Genomic DNA, 10,224 nt, shown 5'->3' on the forward strand with positions numbered 1-10,224 from the left:
ATCAACGCAAACTCCTCCTAGACCGTAAAAGCTACAGAGCTGAAATTTTGCATGTAGGCTTGTATATACTACAGGCGTTGTATATCTCGGATTCAGCCGGATCGGATCACTATATCATATAGCTCCCATACAAACGCCAAAGTCACGAACAGTGACTTTTCTTAATAACTTCGTTATTTTTTGAGCTATTGTCGTGAAATTTAATATTGGTGAGTTAATTACACATATAAACGACTATGCCAAATTTGATCAAGATCGGGTGACTATATCATATAGCTCCCATAGGAACGATCTTTCGAAAACAGTGACTTTTGTCAATTACTTCGTTACTTTTGAAGCAATTGTCATAAAAATTTATATTTCTCAGTTTAGCATAACTATTAATGACTGTGCCAAATTTGATTAAGATCGGGCGACTATATCATATAGCTCCCATAGGAACAATCGGTGGTGAACAGTGACTTTGATCAATATGTTCGTTATTTCCTAAGCCGTTCTTTCGCAAACAGACCTTTTACACAAAAAACTTGCAAGGGTATACAAACTTTGACGCGGTCAAAGTTAGCCCCGGCCCTCTGGTTTACAATGTAATTCTGCGAAATATGACGGTATTTTGGCAAATACTGCAAGTGGTGCTATTTTTAGTTTCGGGTATTTTTTGAGTATTTGAAGAAAATGCCTGAAAAACTTTGAATCCGTTGGATATTATTAAAATTTTTTTTTGTTTTCATTAGTAGTAAATATTGAAACATTCAAAAACGTTTTCCTTGAGCCTTAAATTGAAGCCAAGAATCCTTTGAACACATAACCTCAGCAAGTGGTGCTATTTTTAAGTTCGCAGCTGTAGGTAAGAGAAGGACGAAAGGACACAAGAGCTACTCCTAGTGACCACGGAAGTAGAAGAAGTATGCTTCAGTGCCGCGAAAGTTCTACAGGAGTTGTCCAAGGCGGAGGAGACATTTTCGAATATTGAAGAGGGACCAATTTCAATATCCCAGTGATTCAAGGACCTTGGAGGTATATTGAAATCTGGCAAAGGTTCAAGAGATACCCTAGAACCACACAGTAAACCAATCTAAAGAACGAGTTGTGTAGATCATAGGAGGTATCCTTGAGCCTAGAAACATCAAAAGAAAATCCCATAAAAGCAACGGAAACAAGAATCCCCCAAGAAGAGTCAGGGACCAAACGAATAAAAGAACTTAACAAGTTTTTGTTGAATTCGAACATTTTAAGCTTTCATATTTTTCATTACTTTACATTGATTGGCTAAAAACTTTAACTACTTTCAGTAATAGATTTCGAAAAATACAAAATCTTCAAAAACAAAGTAAAGGCCTTTTTATGACGATTATTTTGATTATTATAAAGATTTTCATGCAAGTGATTTCTATGCGTAACAAATTTTTGAGTTCTAAATCTTAAGTCTTCTTCTAAAAGATCATTCTAATAAAAGTTAATGTTACAAAATTTTACGATGTGGATAGTTTTCTTATATGTAATAAATTTTCATTAATTTAGTTGGAGAAACAAACAGATATATATATATATAGCTTTGCCGATCAGGGGGGTATATGTTTTATATCTTCCTAGTTGCCATTAGTTTGGAATAGAATAGAATAGATTAGAAACGAATGACCAAAAATTCATATAGCATCTTGTTGGGTTTTCAATTTTCGATACATAACAATTTCATTTTAGGTAAAATATTTTAGCCACGGAAAATTCTATAGCAGATTAAATGAGTAAATGAATGAATGAGTGAATGAATGGGTGTTTTCCTTGAGGAAATGGAAGTTCCAACAATTCATCAACTGCTTTTGACATTTCAATGGCCACACCCAAGGAAACAACATACTTATTTGCCTCCCCCTTCCCACACCTCCTCCCACACACACAGACACTGCCCCCTCCCATACCATATCACTTCTTATCCCACATATATGTATGTATGTACATGTGTACACATCCCATTCCTAGAGTCACATTCAGTCACATACTGAAGCTCACATTATTGAACACACACAGGACATAGAACAGAGCAAAGAGAAGAGCAGGGACAAGAGCTTGCTCTGGGGCTGGGCAGAATGGAACAGATCCAAAACTGAGATGGTCTGGGCACCCCTTTTTCGCCTCATTCTGGCCCATTTCGGTTGTGGCACGTACCCATGAGCCACGTACCAGCTAGCCAGCGAACGAGCTGCGGCTTTGCAATTAGGAGGAGCTACGAAATCGTCGTCATCTTCATCGTCATCGTCATCGTCGTTGTTGTTGTCGTCGTTGTCGTCCTTGTCGTCCTTGTTGTTGTCGTTCGGTCGTTGCCTAAGCAGTGTGCATATAACACATGAACATGGCCATGGCTGGCTATATACCATCGTAGCTCGTACTTAACCATAAACTTTGCTCGCCAGCTAAAGCAGCTAACAGTTAAATTACCACACACACACACACACACACACACACACACACACACACACACACACATGTATACACACATGCCACGCCCATTGCCCAATTAAAAGCGGCATTAGCACACCGAAAAGGAGCGAACTCAAAAGTGCTCGAAGATCCGCCAAAAATTTTCCCGCACGTTGAGTGGCAAAAGAGGCGAGGCATATGCAAAATTTCCTAACCATAAATTTTTGCCGAACCGAAAACTACAACAATTTAGTCCACACACACACACACCCACCCTAATGAATGTTGCACGAACGAATAAACCAATTGTATCTCTATACATGAGTTACAATTTTGCATACAAAAACTATTTGGAAATTAAACAGGCAACAATTACAACTAGTTATATACAATATACACACAAATGTAACTACATATACTTATATTGCCATTTTGCCACAACAATTACGTCCAATCCGAGCAATAGTAATTTCTAATTTGAAATTTGTTATGATATAAAATTGCTGAAACTAAGAAAATGTAAGCAAAGATTTTTGAAAATGCCTAATTTAGACTTTAAGGTTTATAAGTAAATGTTGGGACCTGGATCTGGGACACATGATCCATGATTAATCCATTATAAAACTGATCTGAAATCCTTTTAAGTCTACAAATGACCAAATGACCTGATTTCCGAGTTTTCTTTACATTGATGACACATTAATCTTACCTTCTTTTTTATAGATGTATCTTTACTTATTAAGGTTAGTGAAGTTGCCTTTCCGACATTATTTCTAATAAAACTTCAATAACTGATCTAATAGAGCGTTTAAGCCTCTAAAAAAACATCTCAAAAGTCTCAACAAATCTATGAAATTTCCTTTTTATAGACTCGGGCTTAGCTAGACTTGAGGATTGGTTTAGGATTCATTGCTTTTTTACTTAAATCATAGTTTCCTTTAATCGTTTCCTTTAACTACATACTTTTTAACAAATGAAACCAATTACATACATACATTTTGATCAAATGAAATAACTTTTAGGTAAATGCATCTTGGCTATAAGAAAATTTCAAAATAATCATATTTCAAAGATGATGAAGAGATCTCTAAGAACCAACTCAATGGAACTTGAGCAAAATATCTTAATGAATCTGACTAAGAAATTATTTTAAATAGTTCAATAGAATCTCAAATTCAAATTACTTGGCTTTTCATAAGGTTTTTAAACATTTTAAAATTTAAATCGATTGCTAGTTTTTCTTTGTTTGACTTACATTACCAAAAAAAGTATAAATTATGGTAAGTTTTTCTCAAAACTTTTACCTACAAGAAAGTTAAGATTTCTTCAAAAGTTGTGAATGGATTTTCTTAAACATTATTCTTTTAGCATTTTTAGGTCTTTCTTTTTATATTTTGTAATAAATAAAATCAACAACAATAACAATCAAAAGGTCGCAAAAATCAACAATTTTGTAATAATTATTTATTCAAATTTCAAAAAAGTAATTATCATTATTTATTTATTAAAATACTTTTTGAAACAAATTATTTTTATTGGCGGTTTTGTATAGATTTTAGATCCACCATTATGAATTATTCACTATGCTATACGTTATTAAATCATATATATATATATATATACATATACATGTATATGTTTATAGCATCAGTACAGCATTGAATAGCAAATTATAATAATACATTTAAAATTAATATGTTTGGGTATTTATTATTGTCATTATTATAAACTCTTTTTTTAAAAATATTAAAACGAATTATATCTGGCCAAAGCAGTATAATCGTATTATAAACCTTTATACATACATACATATATGTGTGTACACATGTGTGGGTAAGTCATGTCCAGGTCCATGAGGTTAGAGAAGATGGCGTGAATCATATTGGACGTTGTCCGACCACCCCGAATCGAGATGAAACGAGCAAGCAACCCTAATCCTAACTACAACAAATACATTAGCCTACAACACAAATAAATAAACCAAACACATGCATACATATAGAAACTCCTATATGGCCATGGCATGTGTGTGTGTACAAACACACCCACTCACACACACAGACAGACTGCTCACACATGCCCCTGCATCCATGGCCAACCTAAGCCCAAGTACGACGAAATTGAAAAGATAAACTTTGCAGCCCTCCACCCTGCCCTAACCTAAGGACAACCCAACCGAATTCAACTCCAGCCTGCCGCCCTCACCTTTCTCTTAATGTACATACATAAGCGCACACACACACTCACACCCATACACTCATGCATATGTATGTATTGATGCTGGCAATCGGTTCGCGTTGCGCGTGTGTTCAACTTGCTTTTGCAATGGCGCTGATAACGTGTCCCTCCATCACCCAGCCACCACCCCCCAACCGCCCACTTACCCATGTGTGTGTGTGTGTGTGTGTGTGTGTGCCTATACCACATGATAAATGACAATGCGAGTGTAGAGAAGAGCAAGCGAGAAGAAGACCAAAAGCAACAACTTCTGGCTGTCTGCCCCAACTACCCGGCAGCTAAATCATCACCCAAAAGGAACCCAACGACCAAACCCCACCCTCCCTACCGCCCATCGCCCCCAACCCAACCACGAACCTCATGGTGGATTCGCCCTGCCCCTTGGCAACCTAACATTAATAAAACTTTGGCTGCCTTTCGTTTCGTTTCGGTCTTCTCGAACTCAGACACTAAACTGATACTCAATTATCCCACCCACATTCGCTCGCATGCTAGAAAGAAAGAGAGAGAGAAAACAATTCATGGGGGACAAAGAGCGACAGAGAAAGAGAGAAATAAAGTACTGTTCTCTATCTTCTTCTGGCATAGAGAGAGAGAGCAAGATATAATCTTATATGCATGGGCATCATACTTATGTGTATAGTCAGCCACTTCCTCTCTTTCCACACATAAAACCCATTCATTTCCTATGCCAATTTTGATATATTTTTGAGGAACAAGAATTTCTAAGTTCGAATTCTCAACTAGTTTCGGTTCTAGAAATTCCAACAAAATTAACAAATTTTGAGAGACATTTCAGCTCAAATTGCTAAAACTTTTACAATTAGCTTACATTCATAATTCTAAAGATTCTGATTGAAATTGATAAACTGTTTGCAAAATGTCACAGAAACACCTAGAAAAGGGGAAGAGGGTATGGTTGGGGGGTTAAACATTTAGAGGACCCTCCTAGTGGTTAGGATGGTCACCGTTTAATTGCATTTAACTACTTACTTACTGAATTACTTCCCTAACTAACTGACTTACTGAATTAGATCCTTAACTACTAACCTAATTACTTGCTAAATTATTATTTAATTACTTCCTTATTTACTGACTGAATTAGTTCCTTAACTACTTACTTAATTACATGTTTTATTATTACTTAATTATTTCCTTAACTACTGACTTAATTACTTGTTTAATTATTACTTAATTACTTCCTTAACTACCTTCTACTTACTACTTACTACTTACTTACTACTTACTTACTACTTACTTACTACTTACTTACTACTTACTTACTACTTACTTACTACTTACTTACTACTTACTTACTACTTACTTACTACTTACTTACTACTTACTTACTACTTACTTACTACTTACTTACTACTTACTTACTACTTACTTACTACTTACTTACTACTTACTTACTACTTACTTACTACTTACTTACTACTTACTTACTACTTACTTACTACTTATTTACTACTTACTTACTACTTACTTACTACTTACTTACTACTTACTTACTACTTACTTACTACTTACTTACTACTTACTTACTACTTACTTACTACTTACTTACTACTTACTTACTACTTACTTACTACTTACTTACTACTTACTTACTACTTACTTACTACTTACTTACTACTTACTTACTACTTACTTACTACTTACTTACTACTTACTTACTACTCACTTACTACTTACTTACTACTTACTTACTACTTAGTTACTACTTAGTTACTACTTACTTACTACTTACTTACTACTTACTTACTACTTACTTACTATTTACTTACTACTTACTTACTACTTACTTACTACTTACTTACTACTTACTTACTACTCACTTACTACTTACTAACTACTTACTTACTACTTACTTACTACTTACTTACTACTTACTTACTACTTACTTACTACTTACTTACTACTTACTTACTACTTACTTACTACTTACTTACTACTTATTTACTACTTACTTACTACTTACGGTAGGAAACTGTTAAAAAACTGAAATAGAACTTTCTTTTGAGTCCATCTGATTTCAAGCTAACATTTTCGATGTCTCCTCCTCCTTCTCAATCTTTATCAATTATGCAACACATTCGCTCCTATTCTGGTCGAGGGAAGGGGGGAATGCTATTTATGCAAGAATCAATGGAATGATCCGCCTGCTTGGGAGCACGCACAGATTTCGTTTTTTTTTGTTTTTTGGCAAAAGGCATCGTGGTATCAACAATAACTAGGTAAAGCCAAGTGTCCTACCGGTTTACGGTTTCGGTTTTCTTTTCGCCGCTTCCCCGGCGTTCATTTCTGGGTTGGCGTGAGCGAAAACATCTGCCCCGGTTTCGGTCGGTAGCTTGGCCTTAGGATTTCTTTTTTTTTTTTGGTTGTTTTGTTTTGTTGTTGGGTATATATGCAAATTAGATGGGCCCGCTTTATATTTATGAAGAATATTATGCGTAGATACATAAGTGAGAGTGTGTGTGTGTGTGTGTGTTTGCCAATCTGTGCATGCAGATGTATGTTTATATGTATGTGTACACTCCATAATTGTGGCCGAACATTGTATGGCATGCAGGAAAGACAGACGAATGGCACATGAGTCTTTGCTTGGTCGTCGCTATGGTTAACTCTTAAAGAAGTAATATTATTTTGCACAAGAATTTTACGACATTAGCTAAAGAAAATATAAGAACCAAAACAAAACAAAAAAAAAATATATTACATATAAAGATTTGGCATATTACGCATACGCCTTGTTGTGTTTTGTCACTATTTGAAAATTATAAAAAAATTAGTCATTAATTAGTTTAGTTAGTAAGTTTTGCAAGTTGAAATGCCTAGGGCGAATAATAAGCATGAAAGTTATGAGTGAATAATACTTTCTGATCATTAGGCCATTCCATGAAAGACCCTGATTCATTTAGACACTTCGATTTGTAGTTGTCGAAAACTATAAATCATAGTTGAGAAATGCTTAGTTGAGACACTCTGACAGCTGTGACCCTAGGTCCATTTGGTCCCCTTGGTCCTTTGGCTGGTCACCAGTTGCGGTTGCCATATTCAAATTTGATGGGCACGAACTGAACACACGCGTAACCTTTGCCTTTGCCATATGGATGGAGTAAGTCATATGAGCATATAGACTAGTGTAAAGTCGTCAACTGGATTTGCCGACTTACCCTCTGGCCTCGTCAAAGACTCTCTCTGTGTGTGTGGTTGTGTGTGTGTGTGTGTAGCTCTTCGGCTTATTTCGTACGTAGTATTCGTTTCCCACCCCAAATTGCAGCGAGTGGACAAGGGTCACTTGTGGTATTAAATATTTTGAAGAGGGTCGCTCAAAACTCATTTTCCAACTTGATTTAGTGGACAGAAGAAACCTCTATGGGCAGCATGTGTCACGCCCAGTACTCGAATCAGTTCATCAGTTGTCAAAAAAAAAAAAAAATAGAAACTATTAAGGGTTGTTTTTGACTCAAGAATATATTTTTGGACAAAATGAAAGTGCCGGCTTGAATGTCTGGTCAATTATGTAAATATACTATATATTCCCCAAGATTCTGACCTCTATGAAGGAGTTTTGAATGTTTTAACTCTCTCTCTCTCTCTCTCTCTCCCTGAGAGGGGGCGGTCTTTCTTTTTCTCTATTTTTGATTTGAGTTATCGAAGTCAGAAGGCCAAATCGCCTAACTTGGTATATATATGTATAATATAAATGTACATATTTTTGATTATCTTTTTTGCATTTATTACGCAGATTGTTGTTGTTGTTGTTGCTGTTGTTTTATTTATTATTATTATTATTATTATGATTATTGTTGGCTCTGCTGTTCTGTTTCACCTGCCCTTTAGAAAATGCGTAATAGAAAAAATCAAAATACCTTCGTCGTCATCTTCTTGAGATATGAAAATTGCTTCAAAGCTGAAATCATTTTTATCGGTTTAGCCAAGCATGCAATGTGCCAGGCGTCCTGCCTTACAGGTATATATGTATATGTATCCTACATATATATTTATGTACATACATATTGTATATACACATTGTATATTTCCCATTGGATCCCTTTATTATTATTTTTTTGTGTGTATTCTTTGCTGTTGCGATTGAATGAAGAGAGAGAGAGAGAGTGCTTGCTGTAAAGCGGGGGAAGGAGGAGGGGTCAAGTGCAAAGGGCAAGTGTTATTCTGCCTCATGTTGTTCAATGCTCAACGCACATCAATCAGACCATAATGGCTTCAATATAATAGTGCTATGCATACATACATATGTATAAAGGTATGAATATGGTATATAAAAGTGAATTTGGATATTTCTTATTTGGGTTATTTTTTATTTTATTCCCCTCAAAATGAGAATGATACCAGTAAAAGGTTTTTTGTAGACTAAATGAAAATTTGCTGTTTTCTTTTTCACGGAGTTGATCTTCATCTTGATCAGTGTCGAATTAAGCCAGCATGAATCCTGGCCAACCAAATATAAGTCTCGATGCAAGTTAGAAGATCACTTTTTCATGTAAAAATTAAAACATTAATGAAAATCGTTCAAAAACTAGATTATTGACAGATTCGCAAAAGTAAGATGGTTTAATATATTTGAAACATAAATTTGATTTTATTTCGTTCCTTTCAGAATGTATTTTATCCGATTTTTAAACGATTTCAAATATGTTGTCTTATATTAATGAAATCAGAATTTAGTATATTTTTATGTCCTTGTTAAAGGTAAACAAATTACGCGAATACAAATTCCTAAAGTTTACAGTTTTGAAGAATTTTTTACAATAGCTCAAAGTAAAATTTAAGCCCATCTGCCTAATTTGTTTGGACTATATGTATTTCGGTCAATTTCTAACTGAATTCCAAATGTTATATCCCAATTAAATCGAAATTTATCTTATTTTGAAATTGTATCAAACACCTATAAGTCCGGGGAAAAACTATTTCGAGTCGAATTTTCAATAAAGTCATGATGTCTACATCACAATTTTTTTAACAAAACCGTCAAATATTTAACTCTTGTGGCTTAAGCACAACAACAGAAAAATAATAATTCTCACAGGAAAATAAAGACATAAATTTAGGAAATACTCGAAAAATGGACTTAATTAGAGCTTGATGAAATTCAGATTTCTTGGAATAATTTGCTGATCTTTTGTTTTTTTTTTTCTTGTCTGGCTTGAAAAGGTAAGCTAATAATTGCGACTTTTAATTAAATTTAAAAGCATTAAAATGACATATCGATTAATATAAAGCAAAGTTAGACTTAAGCAAAGTCAAGAGTTTATGAGAATTTTTTAGAATTAAAAATTTGTCAATTTACCAATTGAGTTTTTTGATGATGCACACTGAAAATTAAAAAAATATTTTAAACTTCAGTCCAAAATGCTAAAGATTTTCATATATATATTTGTTTTGTCATTTGTTTAGACCAACTTGCGGTACTTTTTGCTATGCAAACGTAACGTGTATATTTTTAAGTGCGAAAACTGTCATATCGGATGCAAATTATTTAGTAATTTGTAATTTTTCAAAAACGAATTTATTGAAATATTGAAAACGCAAGGTTACATT

This window comes from Drosophila willistoni, assembly GCF_018902025.1.
Source record: "Drosophila willistoni isolate 14030-0811.24 chromosome XL unlocalized genomic scaffold, UCI_dwil_1.1 Seg142, whole genome shotgun sequence".
In the NCBI taxonomy this organism is placed as follows: Eukaryota; Metazoa; Arthropoda; class Insecta; order Diptera; family Drosophilidae; genus Drosophila; species Drosophila willistoni.